This window comes from Pogona vitticeps, chromosome 3 (assembly GCF_051106095.1).
Source record: "Pogona vitticeps strain Pit_001003342236 chromosome 3, PviZW2.1, whole genome shotgun sequence".
NCBI lineage: Eukaryota > Metazoa > Chordata > Lepidosauria > Squamata > Agamidae > Pogona > Pogona vitticeps.
The window spans coordinates 185,273,747-185,293,019 of record NC_135785.1 but is presented as its reverse complement, the minus strand read 5'-3'; the positions used below and the strand labels follow the sequence as shown (position 1 = coordinate 185,293,019).

The 19,273-nt window shown below is 40.0% G+C and overlaps 1 protein-coding gene and 1 long non-coding RNA gene across 5 annotated transcripts in view; both read right to left on the bottom strand.

The window, feature by feature from the left end:
• Positions 1 to 19,273, bottom strand: part of NHS (NHS actin remodeling regulator) — a 301,101-nt gene that overhangs the window by 254,320 nt on the left and 27,508 nt on the right. The window lies entirely within an intron of this gene.
• LOC140705721 (uncharacterized) overlaps positions 1 to 19,273 on the bottom strand; it is a 41,911-nt gene that overhangs the window by 479 nt on the left and 22,159 nt on the right. The window contains exon 1 of the long non-coding RNA XR_012085200.2: positions 444 to 19,273. This exon is cut by the window's right edge and continues 22,159 nt beyond it. This is a non-coding gene — a long non-coding RNA (uncharacterized LOC140705721). The remainder of the gene's footprint in view (positions 1 to 443) is intronic.

Here is a 19,273-nt window from a genome sequence, read left to right as displayed (position 1 = left end):
CCAACACTAAATATACACCTATGGTTACTACAACTACCACCATAGTTTATGTGCTACTTTCTCACTATTCATATGTGCCTAAGCAGGTCACTTTTCAAAAGCATCAGGCTGCTGGCCTGCAACACAGCTAAGGAATGAGTGTATGCACACTATGTAACTATAAAATAACTAACACTCAGGTGAAGTTGCGCTGTAAGAAGAATTAAGCTATACATTACAACCGTAATGTAATTTAGTTACACATTAGTTATTATAAAAAAGAAACAACTGCCACTAATTTACAACTGGCAACTAGTTACTTCCAAATTCTGGATATAACTGCCAGAATTCTTACACAAGTGTTGCATAAACAACCCAATATTGAGGGCAAATTATGCAACACAGAAGAAAACATGTAGATGGCAATAAAGTATCTATGACAATTTAGGAATATATTCGTTTACCTTCTCCCATGTCACCAGTGACCACATAAATGGTATAGACAGAACAAAGCATTCTTAAGCCTGCCACGATCTCCAGCTCCAGCCAACTGTGTGTAGGATCACACTACAATTTGGTTTTGATGGATGAGATGCAAAGAACAAGCATTGCTTTTGCATGTTTTAATCAACAGGGCTTCGCCTGGATTTTGCCTTGTGCGCGCGGACTGGGTTCAATCTGCTTCTTGGACTTTCAATGTTATGCCATCCATCTGCAGTTCAAAATATGCTGATGAAATACCTGACAGTTTTTTTTTCTGTTCATGCCAAATTTCCTCCACATCCCTCCCAAATATTGATTAAATGACAGCCTGCAGAATGAAAGCAGAATGAATAAAAAGGAAAGGGAAATATATGGTGGGGAGGCAGAGAGGAGAGCAGAGAAAACTTCTTTAGATAGAAGGCAGTGCTGGTTATTTAAGAAGAGACAGTCCCTAATTGGGCCAGCCAGCTGGTTTGTGTTCTGCTCAGATAAAGGGCTGACAGACCACCAACGCAATTAGAGAGTCGAGTTTCAATACACCCACTTGAAGAAAACAAGCCTGGCCAGCACTCCATTCATCAAAGTGCTGGAAGTCCCATCAAAGGATGCAGTGATGAGAAGAACAGAGACGGTGGAAGGCCATGCGGTCTTTTTAATATACTTTTTAAATATAACAAGCAGTGGTGGGACCAGAACAGATAAAGAGTGAAACTGGGCTCACACGAAGCCACACACAGTTGAACTGTACTCACTAAAGAAACCTGGGATGGTATAGTACCATTTTACTCACAGACCATGGAGGAGAAAGAGAGGAGGTCATTACAGTATATACACTGAAATAGTGGGCTATACAGTATTTTTATATTCCCCTATCACGAGTCATGCTCGCTGGGGCTTCCGCAAATTGAAGACATCAGGATGACTAAAGATTCCCCCACCCAGGTAATATTAAGCTTGACCACTAGCTCTTCCTGTCTTCTGACAAGACACAGGTTTTCAGAGCCACAGGCAGTGGTGGTTCCCAGAGAAAGAAAGAAAGGACATTGCCAAATACTTGAACTTGGAACTTTTAAAAATTATATCCAATAGCTTCTGCTCAACTAGCAAGTGACAGCATCTTGCCTTCTGTGCCAATTTTACTGAAACTGCCCTCCGCCTTCCCTTAATCACCCTTTGATTCTTGGAGGGCAGGAACTCCTCTAGGCTTTGACTTTTGGGTTTTGTTTTTAACCCTCTAGGCACCGACAATGACTGCACACCCAAATCAGTTAATTGCGCTCGCAGATTGCCACAGTTTTCTATATGCACACATAGTTTATTCAATCTGCAGGTATAATCACACTAATTGTGCAGGCAGCTTGTTAAAAAGTCAGGCCAATGAGTGAATTACAATAATTCTGTGAATCCTGATCTTATGAATTCCATCTATAATGCTATAATTTTCTGAGCTGGCGAAACATGTGGCAGGAAGATTTTGGGACCTAGTTCTCCCCTCCCCATCCCATAATACAAATGGAACCCTATAGTGAAGCAGCATGACAAATTAAATAGAATAGCATTCCCTCATACATCCTTACTGTAATTGCAGTGATAGCATACTTCTCAATTTATGCTTACGCTGGACAAGAGAAATGGGAGTTGCAGTTGTACACATCTGGATGGCATCTGGATGGTACAGGGTTGGAAGTAGCTGGGCTACTCAACCAGCCCTGATATATTTACAGGGTCAGCTGGACATTGATTGTTGACCCATCCTATTTCCACTAGAGGTAGAGGGAGCCTGGGATTTGCACCTGTGCAGTTCCAGAGCCGGATCCAAGAAGAGCCACATTGGAGCAGAACAAAGCCCTTCTGCTTTCCCACGGACCAACCTGTTGCTTAAGGAAAGCCCACCAATGGCCTTGAGTGCAACTGCACCCTTTGTCTCGCATTGCCCAGCGACTGGAACATATTGGGGAATATTGCTTCTGATAATGGAGGTGATATACAGCCATCCTGACTGGTAGCCACTCATGGCCGTAAACTTCCATTGAGCTCATCCTAAAGCTCTCCAAGTTGGCAGCCATCGCTACACCTTATGGTAGGGAATGCCATAGTTCTACAAAAGAGCAATGCAAACTCAGCATTGCTTTTTTTGCTCACCACCAGCAGCCTTTTCTCCTCATTACTTGCAACTGGAGGATGGTGTTGGTTAGGCCCATTAAGGGTAATGAGTTCATCTTTGGCATAACACAACAACATCCTACCATTGTGCTCTTTGCCCCCAGATATAGCTATATTTCAGGAATTTGGAGCAGGGGTTGATACATTCCATCTATATTACAGCATTTGATCCTCTAAAGACTTGGTCGATTCAGCATTGGCTGAATAGTAGTCTGGACGGGATATCCACAACATACCGTAGAGACAATACATCTCAAGAGAAAAATAGCTTTCTGTATTTTCTTAATTTCATTTGGAGCTGACAATATACAACTTGTACAGCCTAAACAACTGACTGGCTTGTTATTGGTGACCCAGCTTGCAAGAATCAAAGTCCTCAATCAGAGAGATGTTCGTAGACTTCAATAGGGCATTGTTCAGCCCAATGGATATTGTTGTCCCACAGGTCAGAGAGTCAACACTATTACATACAAATCATGGGGTGCCTTCCAGCTGATTGTGTCACCATGGAGAAGCCACTTCTGCCATTTACTCATCTACAAAAAGACATACAAAAACCACTGCCATGCTGTGAAGCCTTGTTTCACAGGAATATAGAACATTCTTGATGTTCCATAAATAAACAGGCCTGTCATGATTTTTAATCAAAGAAGCAGTTGTAATTGGAAAGCCTTACTGCTGACAATAAAGCACTTGTCAGGCTAACTCTTTCCTAGCTAATGAGTGTTCAATAATTTTCCTCCATAAATCAACTAGTTATCAGCTGAGGTTGCTAAACTCTGCATTTTCTTCCATGCATCTCTGTTAATGAAAGGTTTGGAATCTTGGCTGCAGAGGGTCATGGCAGAAGATGAAAGCACCAAGGCTCCAGTGAGGTCCAAAGGTCTTAACCAGCATTCCAAGAGGCACCCCACATTACAGCTGATTCTGCCCAATAAAAAACTGGATGACATGTGAGAAATACCAAACATGAGAGGCCTCTAGGAACGATGCCATTTCAGAATTTAGGTGGCGAGCACACTGCCATGGGTAAAAACAAAAATACTCCCCATTTGTCCTACATGTGGAAGGTTCAAAGCTTCACATGAAGGATTCTCACCCGGCTTAAGAAACGTAAGCATTGTTCAGAAAAGGAGCTATTAATTCAGCCTTTTTCTTTACACCTGTTGCCAGACAGCTGCCTCTAGGACAGTGGTTCCCAACCTTGGGTCCCCAAATGGTTCTTGGACAGTCCCAGCTAGTGGTGAAAGTTTCTGGGAGTTTTAGTTCACAGACATCATGGGATCGAAGGTTGGGAACCACTGCTCTAGGATGATTAGACAGGAAATGAAAAAGATAGTAATCTCTTACTCGTTAGTTGTTACAGCAATATCTAATAATTAGTGGTAAACTGTTATTGAACATAGAGGTTCCATAAAACCATCACAGTTCATAGTTACTGGACATACATTTATCCTCTGAGTTGTTCTGCAACCTTTTTCAATTTCCAAGGCACTGGCTATTTACATATCTTGGAGAAGTAAATGTTACGGCTTTGGTACATGTGGTGAAAAAGTTGTTTATATTGTCAGTTTTGAGCTAATAAGTATTGTGAGAAATTTATTTATTTATATATATGTTTGTATACCACCCATCTAGTCAGGCTACTCTGGATGGTTCACAGCACACTAAGACAAAAAGCATCAGTATAGGTTAAAAAATGCATATAAAACATCATAAGAATTTACTATATTCAAAGAGAAAAAGACACCGTTTGGAGAAACTGTTTTTTGGGGGGACTTTTTGGCACCACAGAGCCCAGAAACACATACCCCCAAGGGAGCATGGTCATTTTCATGCTTATTGGGGGATACTGGAAGTTGTAGTCTAAAACAATTTTTCCCAAGCTCTGGGAGAGCGCTCTACTTTGTCATTGCAACTAATTATATGACACCCCTCGCCAATTTTCAGTATGAGTCTCTAGCTCCCGAGCTTTCACTTATGGGAAGACACTGCAATATACGAATCATTTAAATGCTCCATTCTTATAAGTATAGTTAGTAAGTACCATTAAGTTGGAAGCAAAATATAGCAACCCAAATAGGGCTTTTAAGGTACGTGAGATATTTAAGGAGTAGTTTCATGATCTCCACTCCCACAGTCAGTTTCCATGGCCAAACAGGGATGTGAACCCTGTACTCCATTACTCTATTCACACTGGAGGCCTACAATGTTTTAAGATGACTACAAAAGCATGTAAATGTATCAACGGAATATGACAATTCCTGTTGTTTCTGGTAAGTATCATAATACCTGAATTTGCCTTTACCACTTATGCGGTATGCTATATAATCACCTCAGGGGGATTCCGATCACAAACCACTAGATTCCCAAGTACCCATACCTGCAAACTACACATTACAGTACATTATTCAAGCTTAAGTGATGTTACCATCAAAAAAGGCCCTGCTTCTGCCTCCAGATGGGTGCAGGGCATCTCAGTACTTGGGACTAGCATCAGCAAATACCAAACTGTAGAAACTGACTTTCTTAAATATATATTTACTGAATCCTGGACAAGCTACACAGCTTCTCTGTTACAGCCATATGCCTAAAGGCATGTTTGTAACAGATTCTGTGCAATCTGTTCATGTTTACTCATGAGTAAGGCCCAGTGATTTCACTGAGACTTACTTCCTAATAAGTGTTTACAGTCTACGTTGGAATCATCTCTCAATGTTGTTTTTGTGGATGAGCTGTTCCTCCCCTTGTGCACTGTGGCATTCCCATCCTCCTATGCTCACCGTGTCCCTGATTGATTTTTTTTCTCCCTCTCACAAAATTACAACTCTGCCTAAGGGAGGGGGGGTCACATGGGCACAACAGATGCAGAAGTTGATACTGAAACAAATCTGAACCTATGGATGCTTTTTTCTTTTAAATGTTAAATTGCAGGCCTGAACTAAAAACCAATAAATTCCCATTCCCTGTTTTCTCTGCAGGTCTTTTTTAGAGTTAGATTCTCAGCAGGGCTTCTCAGATGCCTTGGATCTCCCTGCAGAAACACTTGCTGCGTCTGTAGACCAAATCAAAGTGAATTAAACATTAAAGCACTGTGATAACATTGCAGGTCTGAAGTAGCTTGATGTACAAAAACAAGGCTAAGATGGAAGCAGAATCTGTAACATGGTAAACTGGATTCCCCCATCATTGTTTCTTTCCTGCAATGGTTGCTTATTCTAATTTTAAAGAGAATTCACCATTTAAGGCTGCAGACCTGCAGAAACCTATGTGGAAGTAAATTACACTGGCAATAAATTCCACTACATCTTTATAAGCATGTGTAGAAGAACACTGTACATTTCCTAGTGGCAGTTGTGTGCACATGCAGTGCCATCCTATTCATATATACTCAAACATAAGACCCCTGCATTCAATGAGACTTATTCCTGGATTTCCTCTCCCCACTCAGAACCTCCATTGAGTCTGGCAGAGCCTGCTCTCCCATATGCCCAGAAAAGAGGGCACCATTAATCAGAGCGCATGCCTCTCCATGATAGAAACATACAATCTAATGTTCACATTGCTATATTTCTATAGGTCTCCTTATATTTTCTTTCGAATATTTCTTCATTTGAATGACACAGCTATTAGGAACATTTAACAAGTCTGTTAGCACACCTCCATGCAGAGCCTGGAAAATTAATTTTAAGATCAAAGTAAACAACAGCATTGCTGAAGCCATCCATAACCTAGCATCTGTACGACAATGATCTGAGTTTTAGGGTATCAACCTGCTGATAGTTATGAAGGTCATCAGTATGTCATTACATTAGTGCCTCTCATAAGGAGCTTTCAAGCTCCCAATCAGTTGGAATCAATCACTTTTGTTTTGTTCTCTTTAATGCTCACGAACTAGAGATGGTACATGAGGTCCTATGGTTGAGTATTTTTATACAACTTCTCATACTGAACCCTGCTTAAAAAAATAAGTGAATTATGCACAGGTAAGATCCAGGAAGAAAGCATGCAGGCTCCTTTTCAAGGCAGTGGCAAAAATGAAGTGAGAGAGTGAGGCTTTTTCTGCAGTCCACGTTTCTTTTCCCTCCTTCACCTCTCTCCTCTTTCTTTGACTCGCATACACTCTCTTGCTTACTTTTCCTCCCTTTTGACCGGAGCTGGATGACTATCAAATGGGAACAAAGCCAGATATGGCTGAGAAGACACTGGTTATAGGTGTTCAAAGGAATGTGAACATGCCTTTTAAATGAAGACCCCACATCCTCCACCTTGGGCACAGGAGAAGAATACATTCAACAATATGCAGTTGGGGCTCTAGTAACCATCACGCTGAGTGGAACTCATTAGTTTACTGCTATAAAGTTAATCTCAACTGGCATTTCAAGTGAGACAATGACAACAACAACAACAACGATGATGATGATTTTCAAATACTCTCCTGTTTAGTGCTCATGTGTTCCTATGATCATTTCACCACATAAACATTCAGAGGAGTGGGTCACTTTATGGTAATGCTAAAAGAGGGGATCCTGAAGAGAAATTAAACATTTACAGATCCCTAGAGGGACACAGTAGTGGCACAGCACAAGACAGGTTTGAACAAAGCCCATCACTGATGAACAATTAAAAAAAAAAAAACTTGATGCGCACCACATCACACTGCATATCAGAATACAGGGCCTTCCTTTACGATCCTTATGTCTGAGTGTGAATGGTAAAGGCACGTACTATATATACAAAGGGTATTAGAACAGACTATAGAATGTTAATCACTTTCAGAGAATCCCAACCTCCACTACATGTCTGTTAGCAAAAAAAGAAATCCAGGGTGCAAACAGCATGTCATCATTAAAGTCAGCTTCATTGCAGCTCACTACCAACAGTTTATTACCTCCACGGATGCAGTTGCTACCTAGTGAGAATATAAAGGCATTACATAGAGCTGGTTATCAGAACCTTGACTTCAGACAGGTTCCCAGTCACTAGGTTTAAGCTAGGAGTGAGCGATAAGCTCTTCTTGTATGGCCCCATATATTAGGACTGCAACTGGAAACACCACAATATCAACAAATGCAAAGTGTGGGCAATATATTCCATTGTATCCCAACTTTTAAACTAGTGACAGAAAGCATGTTACTGTACATTGACTTGAAAACAACCTGAGCTGCCTTATTGGAACTTGGGAAATGACTCTGTAAATTTTTTGAGCGTTCCAAAACTTAGTTTTCTGCTTGACCTTCTCTGCTCAGGAGCTAATGTTACCTTGGTCCTAATGATCCTCAGGAGATGCACTCCCTCCACTCCAAGAATTACTGCCACTGCAGCATCTATTTGCATTTCCCAAGAATCACTAGGTCCTAACTGCAGTAGTTAATTGGAGAGGGGAGAGGGGTTGGTCCTGCCCCTGGCCCACATTGAGGAATTCTCGTCAAAGGGATGAAAAGACTGTATTTTGGTCACAGATACAGTCTGGCCAGCTTGGTCACCATCTCTACATTAAAACTCTGTAACATGAACATGCATCTGGAAAAATGGTGCTTCCTGCACCAATATACAGTGATACCTTGGTTTATGAACACCTCGGTTAACGTAATTTTCGGTTTGTGAATGAAAATCCATTGAAAATAATACCTTGGTTTACTTTCCCCCCCACTCAATACAAAGCAAGTTTGCATTGTGCCTGGGAGGTTTATAGCACCTTGCCTGTGCGTGCATTCCTATGGGAAACTGTGTTTTGGTTTACGAATTTTTCACATTATGTAATGATGCAGAGAATGCATTAAATTCGTAAACTGAGGTATGCCTGTATGTAATGTGGACAGTATACAGTACGCATAATCTATATGTATATAATGTAAGCTTGTTTGCTTGGGTTGACAGTTGTTTGCCTGACAGGAGCCCCTGTGATGTAGTGGTTAAACTGCAGCACTGCAGTGAAGACTCTGTTCACAACCTGAATTTGATCCCAGGCTTAGATATCAGCTCGAGGTTGACTCAGCCTTCCATCCTTCTGAAGTCATTAAACTGAGTAACCAGTTTGCTGGGGGGAGGGAACATTGTTTGCATAATTATGTTGTAAACCGCCCAGAGAATGCTTTAAGCGCTATGGGGTGGTATATAAGCAGCACACTTTGCTTTGCTTTGCTTTACCTCAAAAACTGGAGCCTGGGGGAAATCATAGCAGACTTGTAAGCAGTGCTTTTGAAAGTCACAGAAAAGTAACGTTGCCAAGCTCTTCCCCATACTATGTGGGAGAACCTTCCGAATTCATGCTTCCATAGATCAGCTTCAGAATTCTGGATGACAAGGTTCCCTCAGGAGGACAGAGCATAAAGAAAGATGGCGTCAATTCAACCTGAGAGTGGAAGATTCCAGAGCATCTGTGGATCAAAAGTGTTGAATGGTGAGAAGGGGTTCTTAAGCTTTCCAGTGACGCAGGTTTCAAGAGGCTTTCACGTAATTCATTAGAAATATAAAATATAGACCATGGATTGTATTAGGCAGGAGTCTAGTTTAAGGTAGGGAAAATGAGAGCAAAAGTTCTAAATTATGAAAAACATGTATTGCAAAGCCTACACGCTTTTCAAACCTATTCCTAGTTTTCTGATATCGAAACCTTTTTTAAAATATTCAAAACATTATTAGATCAAGCATTTCCCTGCAAAGCACAATGAAGGGAATGTAACATTTTGAGCTGACAAGACTAGAGATGATAACAGAGTGAAAAGCCTAGGGGAAAAGAAAGCTTTGCTGGCATGCATCCCCTAAAAGAGATGCTCAGCAGACTTTTTGGGTCACTGGTAATCATAAAAAACATTAAAGCCCAGTCAGATAGTAGGAGAAGAGGGAACAGGAACCTTTCATATTGCAGTCGAGGGAGAGCAACCATGCTATTTGGGGGGGGGGGATAAACAAATTGTCTTGTTTACCCCAGCAATGCCATGGCAAGGAATGGTGTCAAATAAGAAAGGCTACCATGGCTCCAGACTGCAGGCACACAGCTGTCCTCAACAATCACCACCTTCTCTAATAACAAAGAAGCGCCGACAGGACTGCAGCCAAAACGGAGCCCCTGGGAAGGGATGGCACGGTTGGAGAAAACGTTTGCACAGCTTTAAGGGGAGAAGGAGAAGAAACACGGATTTTATGGGTGGAATGCAGAAGAGGCAAAAGAACAACACACAAAGTCATCTGATGGAGGACTGAGCAAGCTCATTAGCCACAGAATGTCAAGAATCTGTTGGAATGAGAGCATGAGAATGGAAAGGAATGAAGTGTCCTGGAAAGGGTGGTGGCTGAGTGACTGGAACTCTGCACAGGAGGGAACATTCCATGCCGCAGCATTTTGTTGCAGGTTCCCCTTGCTAACCATTTAGATTTCTGGAGGAAACTCAGACAGCATGACAAAGGGAGCAACATGGAGGAACAAGCAACGCATGCTGCCGGCATGAGCTTTCTGGTGTAATCTCCAAAAGGGGGAAAGCTTAACATCTCCTTCCTACCACTACTAATGGTGAGACAGGCTTGTACCACATGCAGGAACAGGTCAGGTTCTGTCAACATGGAGTAACACACAATTATAAATAAAATATTTATCCCTTCATGGTTTGCTGTCTTGTCGTGGCGAAGGGGCTTGAGTAATTCAGAGAAGCTATGGGCTATGCCGTGCAGGGACACCCAAGAAGGACAGGTTGTAGTGGAGAGTTTGGACTAAACGCGATCCCCCTGGAGCAAGAACTGGCAGGCCGCTCCAGGATCTTTGCCAAGAAAACCCCATGAACAGAAACAGGAGGACCTGGTGTGTTCTGTTCCATGGGGTCACGAAGAGTCGGACACGACTTAATGACTAAACAACAACAACAACAACAAATAAATAAATAAAATAAGAAGGAAACGCAATTCCATTTAATTACCACCAATTCATAATGGAGGAGACAAGTTAAAAGCAGTAGATTGTGACTGGACAGCTACTTAGCAATGTTAGTTACAAAGCTCACACAGCTTTTTTATTTGGCTTTCCAAAAGCTTAGGAAGTAATTAGCTACTGTTACAACTGTAACACTCGCTTTTGTAGTTAGACACCACTGTGGTTATCATTTTACCATGTGACTCATTGTCCATCTGTTTCATAAAAACAATGAAATAATTTATTCCAGTGATGTTTAATGATACAAGCTACTGGCCTGTAGTCCAAAACACAATTTCCTCACATTCACCATGTTGTTGCTTCAAGAAGCCATGAGGCACAGCATGAGCCAGCACCTGAACCATGTCATATTCCTTCCCTATTATTTAATCTCATGAAAAAGCTAAAACAAAACAAAACAAAATAACTGGGAAAGTTTAAATTATGTTATAAAATGAATGTATTATTACTAATCAACTTGCCATTGTCATGTAAGATGGGTACATCTTTAGTAACAAGGAAAGGAAATAATTACAAGTACTTCCACAAAACCCTCAAGGCCTCCATGTATTAAACGGGGACCATAATACAGTACTAATATGGTTTTTACTAGGTGGCTTCAAGGTCATATATGCAACTGATCTGAATATTTTAAGCACTGCACAGTAAGTTGCAAATATTATTTTTCTTCTTTGGCAGGTATACCTATTTTCTCAGACATTGTGTTTAATTTATCCAAGCCTGCAGCCCTAAGGTCAGTCACTAGGGACTCAGCCCACATTTGACTCAAAAAGAGCTTACTTCTGGGTAAACATGTTTAAGTTTGCATTGGATATTATGCTACCATTTAGAGAAACATTAAATAATTGAAATCTAAATGAATATGGTGCACTTTCAGTCCAGACTTTTTACTTTTCCATTAAAGTAGCTCATTAAGGAGTTCTTATTCCAAATGAATGGAGTTTCTTCTTCAAATTACAACGTTCCAGCTGTGAGCAATTTTTGAAAAATGAAATATACATAGATGAAATGCTTCGACAGATACCTGCACTTAAGTCCATGCAAATGGTCTATAATGGATGATTCTGCATTTGTTAAGGGGTTTAGGCCTTTGGGCAGAGCAATATCAATTTAAAATGAAATCTACACAAATGAAGCTTTTCTTGTAGAAGTAAACAATTTTTTAAAAGGAAAACTAAGTTCGATCAGAGAGTCCAACTAATGGCAGGGGCTGCAGCCCACACTATAAAACAGCAGAGTTTTGGATCAGGACACCCATGTACTTCCATCTGGTAGGATACATCAGATTTTCAGAATGTCACTCAGTGCATAAGTTCTCCATCAGTTGTATGCATACCACTGATGGGATACTAAAATAGTCTGAAAGCAGGGTTTTCATAACAAATAGTAAAAAACTATCACTTGATATCAACCGCCATGTCCTCCTGCAAGTGTAGCATGCCCTGTTATGTGCTGTCAAGTTGGAGCTGATTCATAGCAACAAGGAAAATGAGATATTTAAAGGGAGGTTTTCCAGTTCTATAGCCCCGATGAGTTTCCATGGATGAGCAGGGATTTGAAACCAGGCCTCTTGAGCCTTATTTCATCACTACCTCACACTGTGACATAACCTGCCTACCACAAATTATCCATCCATTTGCATGCTACTAGTAATTTTGGTGTTTCTCATCGTCTCCCATTGCCCTGGCCTACGAATTTACCATTTATAGTGAATATAAAAACAGAACATATGTAGAACATGCAAGAGCCTGTCACAGAAATCCTAATTTTTCTTTCTATTAAGGCAAGACTCAGGCTCTTTCACAAAGTGATTGGTGAGACGTAAGATACCAAAGAGTACTCAACTACAATTGATGCATCATACAAAAAAAAAAAAATCAGAACTTTTGAGACAAGTTTTTGTATGCTTTAAAACTATGCCACAATATTTACTTTTGATTTGCCTCATTATAGCTTGCTGGATAGCTCAATGAGTTTAGTATCCAATGGCAGAGCCAGAGGTTGGGAGTTCCCACTGTACATTCCAGGAAAAGAGCCAGCCTGTGTAGCCTTGGGCAAGCAGCACAGTTCCAGGGCAACCCCAGAAGAAGGGAATCGTAAATGACTTCTGATTATTCTCCACCTGAAAAACTATGAATAAAGGTAACTGTAGGTCAGAACTGATTTCATTGCACACAATTGTTATTAGCCACATTGTTGTCAAAGGCTGTTAGTAGATCCACTAATAGATCACTACAAATTCAACAATGCCACAACTGTCAAAATGAACATGGAAAATTACTCTTGTCCAACTCCTTACAGGCAACAGCCTTTGAATACAAAATAAGATACAGCAATGGTAGCAACTACAGCACTTCATAGCATAAGACAAGGAGGACAGCATTTTTATTGTAGCATGAACGTTTATGATGTAAGAACATCAGAGTAACAAACAGCTCAAATGGAAAGTGTCCACGGATAGTGGAGAATCTCTGCTTCAGACTTACCACATTCCATGTGTGAGAGGAGGGGCTATTATTCTCCTAGTAATTAATTAGGCTAATCCTAACATATTACAGGATAAATACTCAAATTGAAGTCAATCATTTTAAGATATATGAGATGTTCACAGAGTGGTTTACCATTGACGCTTTCCAATGAGTTTTTAGGGCTGAATAGAGATCTGAATCTAGTTCTCCTGAGTCCTAATCTGATCCTCTCTCGGCTTCATTGCAGTGGCTCCCAAATGAAGTGGTATAATGCTGTATCAAGATTTCAGGGGAGGCATATATAGTCTGAAAAAAATATTGAATATTATAACAGTTTTTTTTACTCAGAAAATGGGAGAAAAATTATACCTATCGCACTCCTTGTATGTGACTTACTGCATCCTCCGATGGCACACAGTAGTCAGCCTATTTTCTAAATTTCCACATGCTTTGATTTATTTTTAGCTATGATATTTCACATTTCAAATAAAATTATTAGAAGAGATTTCTTTGAAGAGGATTTGAGACTTTTATGTTTATCAGAAAGAGGCATGGGTTTAAAAAAAGGTAGGCAAACACTAGCTCTGAACGTTCTTTCATTAGATGGAATTGCTCACTTCAATGTAGTCCTCATAGCAAGCTTATAAGGAAACTTTATGCGTTAACTGAACAGTCAAAATGTGCAACACACCACCCACTGTTGTACTGATATTGTACAACAACAGCATTCAATTACCTTGTTTTGCATAATGGTCTGACAGCTCTCGACTCAGAATGACAGAAGCCTGGGCTGTACCACCTAAGTGAGGGTGGGACAGATCTTACATATGCGGCCCAATTTTTCCATCAACGTGGAAAGACTCTGACATACCAGTTGTGAAGGTTATTCAGCAACTTTCACAACCAGAGAAATAAAAACATCAGCAAATGATTAACAAATGGAGGCAAACATATCCCTCAAACATAATTCCAACATGACATCTTGCAAACTGGGTTAATATTTATAAACTGTACATCAACTGGATATTTACAAAGCTGAAGGTGGTGCATTTAAGGATTATGGATAGTGGAATTGGAAGACTTTACTCTGGATCTGACACCGTGACACGACAGCACTTGGTGAATTTCTTCCATAGCTGGAAAAAGGTGCAAGAGCTCTGTTCATTTACTGTTTAAGTTATACCAGAAGGGTGCACTCTGCTTGTTCTCCAAAAGCCGTTCAACTACAATTCTCATGATCCCTCACCACTGGCTATTCTGGTTAAGGTTTATGGAAGCTACTATCAAACAACATCTTGAAGGCTTGTCTACCCTTCATCTAGATTCTAGATGAACTCTGACAACAATTCAAGAATGGTACAAAGAGCAAATACCAACATCAAGCCACACAATCTGGAAAGAATTACACCCATATTAAGAGATTAGGCCATCTCTAATTACTTTCAGATCCTCACAAAACTGGTTAACCTGTTCTGATATAGTAACAAGTTAAATCATTCTAATGAGAGGGATAAATGTAAAAAATCTGCAACAAACCCAACAACAGAACCAGAAACTGGCATTTGGGGAAAAGATCACGCATAAAGAATATTACAACTGCAACCCCTTCCATTGGCTCCCTTGTAGAGTTACCCTATTTAAATTAACCGGAGATAAGTGGGTCCAGGACTGCAGTTTTTGAGTCAACAACTCCCTATGTAATAGAACACATCTGCTGAAAAGTGAGTGAAGCAGCTATCAAGGGAGATTATAATGGAAATGCTCCTAATCACAACATCATTCTAAAAATGTCTCTTCATCTAACACTGAAATACCAGCATTGAGCCCCTGGCAACCAGAGAATGTCAACTATGATGGGCTGTTTGCCAGCCTCATCCTATAGGCAGATACAGGCAAGCGGCTAAATTAAGCACTCTTTAATTACCACATGAAAATGTGGTAACATATTTTGTTTGCTTCTTGTGAAGTGAGGATCTGGAAGTCTCTTCATGCAAACCAGTCTTTTATGAAGCGTCACATTTCTTTTAACCTAAATGATGACTCATTAAATCTAACATCAATAAAGTCTGAAAGCTCTCTTGTTGGTTTATGGCACTTGATCAACACTTAGCTTTTTAAAAAAATCTATAGATTTTAACCCAGCTAGGAAGCAACTGTGCTTCAAAACATTTTGCTTGCTCATAGACAAATCCATTTTACAGCATGGGTTTTCAAACTACATTATGGAGAACTTTTGCAAGTTAAGGAAACTGTGGCTAAGTCTCTTTAAACTCACTGACCCACAGAGCTGGTCCACGTGCTGTTTCATCCAGCTGGCTGCTGCACCCTGGCCAATCCATTTCAGCTGGGCTTGCTTCATGTCGCTGTACACTGCATCATCCCCATGGATATAAGCATGGTAACAGTGCTTTGTGATTTCTCCCCAGGAGTTTAATTATAAATAATTCTAATGGCTTCTAATCTACCTCCTACCCGCTTGCGAAACATAAATTGGAAGATTTCCCAAAAAGTCACATTAACATGATCCTAAAAGTGACTACGAAAGTAGGGAGAGATGTACTTTGGCAGCCTGGCAGGTATTTTGTTGGGCTAAACTGAAGGTTATGGTTGTTATTAAAAACCCCAGATACCTAGCGAATACACTCCACAGCAATCAGTTATTTAATATTTGGCTTTGTTTTGACACTCATAATAAAGGTGAAGAAAGGAGTGGGTGGGGAATTCTTATGGCCTGGAGTGAGACTGCAAAAGCAGTGTTGCTAACGCTAACTAGAAGAAGAAGAAAAAGCCTCCTGGAGCCAGCATGTATATTACTTTGCTACCGCTAGTGGCTGTGAGAAAAATGCTGCTTTGACGGTTTCACCATTTTTTAATGGTATGGATCAAAAGGAAAGGAAAGGTTTATCCAAGTATTAGGAATCTGTGCCTGGTCCGCCGAAACAAAAGGCTCTGCTCTAGCTCTGCCCTCACCATTTCTGATTTAATCCTTCTACCCACACGTGGAGGGGATGAGTCTGAAGCAGAGATTCTTGACTATCTGGGGACACTTTCTGTTTGAGATGATATCCTGATGTTCTAACACCACAAGCATTCATGATATAACAAATGTGCTAGTCTTTCAGGCACCAGAGGACACTTTCTTGTTAATGCTGCTTCTTATTATCATGCACTGACATTTCTTCCTACTCTATAGTCCAGACATCTTCAAGTTCTATAATTAGTGTCTTCTATTGTGTTTGCAGAATCAGCTCCAGTTTCAAAATTCCTGAAACTGAATGTCTCAAGTCACACCACTTTTCGCATAAAGGAGACCACTGTATGACTGTCTGTTTTGCTCCTTTGAGAGGTTCTGTAGGTGGTCATTTGAAGAACAAAGACTTCAAGAATTTGTAGCAAATTTCCTCTGCTTAAAACACAGACCTTTCTAGTTTCAATACACACACACACATATTGGCCCCCCTACCATGCAATTATGTGTAGATTTAAGACCAGCTCTTTTTCCTTCTTCTTTTGTCCTTATTAAAGTCTGAGCCATGTGGCTCAGAGAAGAAACCAGGTCACACAATCAAGGGAAACAATTTGACCTGTTTTACTCTTGGGACAACCAAATCTGTTTTTTATTCTCTTGCTCTCCACACTTCACCAGGTTTTAACTGTACTCTTCGAAATGTCCTGAGAGCTTTTTGCTAAGGAAAGAACCACGATAAGCGGTTAACTAAGTTATCATTTATCAATAATATAACCAAGCTTCGAGATTATATTGGGAGGGATGGAGGCAGAAACTGAGAAGACACGCAGAAAGAAGAATGCCTTCTGGATTATGACTTTCAGTGCACAACTCTATGAATGATGACATGTCTTTCAGCGGAGATTTAAATCTCCCTGCCAATAAACTGTAATTGCTCTTTAAATGTTTATTAAATAAATTTTCTTCTCAAGAGAGCTTGGAGGAGTTACTTTCTTGTTACTTTTAGAAATGCCTAGGCTGCATGTGTGTGTGTCTCATATCCCACAAATGGAATTTTTCTAAACTCTGCTTCCTCCTGAGCAATATTCTCTCTCTCCTATCTTACACAAAATGCAAGTTATCACACACACTCTCTGCACAATATCATGCCCACATTGCCATCAGGAAAAAAGGATGCCAAGCTTTACATGGCACAGGGCATCCTGAATGTTGACAACATCCATGGCAACAGTCGAGATGATCTACAGGAGACCTTCTTGTACTCACTAACATTCACAAAGAGACACCAAGCAAGGGGAAATCTCAAAAACTGACTCCTTTTTTTCATCAGTTAACCACATCTCACTGTCAGGGCTGTTTTTCAACAATTGCAAATGACAGTTATGGGAAAGGAATTTATGTGAAAGGGCAATATCGCTAGGAAGAGAGAAAAACATAACATGAGATTGTTGTTGGTTTGCCAGATCTGAGCAGAGATGTTAATGATACACATTTTGAAGTCCATTAACTCATATAGTCATTACATATTGGAAGTAACTTAACAGCACATAACATCTTTGAAGTTTTGTTAACTACCAAATAATTCTACCGTGACAAAGCAGATGGAATGGTTGAGATGAGAATAAGATATAGGCACCAAATCTCTGCTAATATAGAATAAGACCATTGAGAAAAGAAGACACAAAGCAAAAAAAAAAAAAAATAGTAATTTCACAGCTTAAATGAATGAGCTTCTGAATATTTTGTCTCTATTCTTTTTTAAAACATGTTTTAAAATATTTTTACAGTCAGACACAGAATCCCTTTCCAGGCATGAATCTTTATTTGTCCAAGAAGAAGTTTAAAAATTCAGTTGGGTCCTGACTGACAGATTAAAAAGTTCAGTTTTTCCCTTTGAAAACTTGTGTCAGAAGCCTGGTCTCAGAAATCCTGAGAGAACATTTACTGAGAGCAGTCTGCTCTCAGTAAGCACAACTCTTCTGTGTTTTCGTAATGCAGAAATACTCTGACTATGCCAATGCCCTGGAGATACATGACAAAATGTCCCCCTCTCTGGAAGACTGTCACTGCATGACTTTCAATAAGCCTGGTTTTCGACTATTTTAAAAAAAGCCTATCTTTTGACTCTATATCTATCAAAATATCCCCCTTGCATGTCCACAAAGCTACAACGATGTATCTACTTTATAAAGTTCTTGCTGGGAAGCCTGTTCCACACATATTTGTGTGATAAAAGGCCTTTTTGGATAATCAGTATTTCAGCTTCTACAACCAGCATTCTTTCCAAATAAAAAAGGATTGGGGCCAATCATTATATTTCAGCATAAGCAAGATTGGTGTTTTCAGTTTATATGATCTGTTTTAAATCTGGGACATTCAGGGGTAAAACAGTTTTACTTTCAAAACATCATAACCTGAAAACCCCATTTCCTAAACTTCCCCAAATGTGTTACATAGTAAGAGCTGACAGTCTGCTACAACTGTAGCAAATTTAATGCTGACCGGAAGCCCTGTTTAAAAGGTATAATGCTTTGTTTGGGCTGCTCTCATTTTTAGAAACATGTTACAGATTGTTGATTTGCTCTGCCAGCACAGGATCAGTGCTGCACTCTGTATGGGATAATGTGATAGTGCAGTTTGATTTCCTATAACTCTTATAATGTGCATTTCTTCCACCAGCCTTACCTCTTTTTTTTTTGTTTTGTAACGAAAGAATCTATTCTTATAATTACTGGTAGAGTGATTATCAATACTACACCACCAGTCTTCACTGTGGTGGTTTTCCCAAACATCCACCAGTTTTCATTCAGCAAAATATTTATTTCAGAGGAAATCCAGTCAGACATCCAAATAAACAGGCTTCCATTGTCATATATCCACAAGGTATCAGACGTCCCCGGTGTCTGCATTGCCATTTGCCAAAAACAAAACAAAACAAAAGCACACACACCACCAACGTGCTTGTTTGTATAGTGAACTCTCACAGCAAAATTAGCATTCTTGCTTCTTGGGCCGTGATCTGAAATTTTCTACAGCAGACCAAATAAGGCAAATAACCCATGTGTGTAGTCCTCTGTCAGCACTATGCTTCTTTTAGTTTTAAGTCTGAAAATACCGGTGGTGTCACTAACAGGTTCTAGACAGCAAATGCAATTATGAGAAACATCTCCAGAATCAAATAACAATGTCATATACTTGTTCAAATAAGTTATTCTCCTTTTCCACATTCCTCTCCATTCCATGATGCACATTCAAGTGTAATTTCTGCTTTCAGCTTCTTATCTG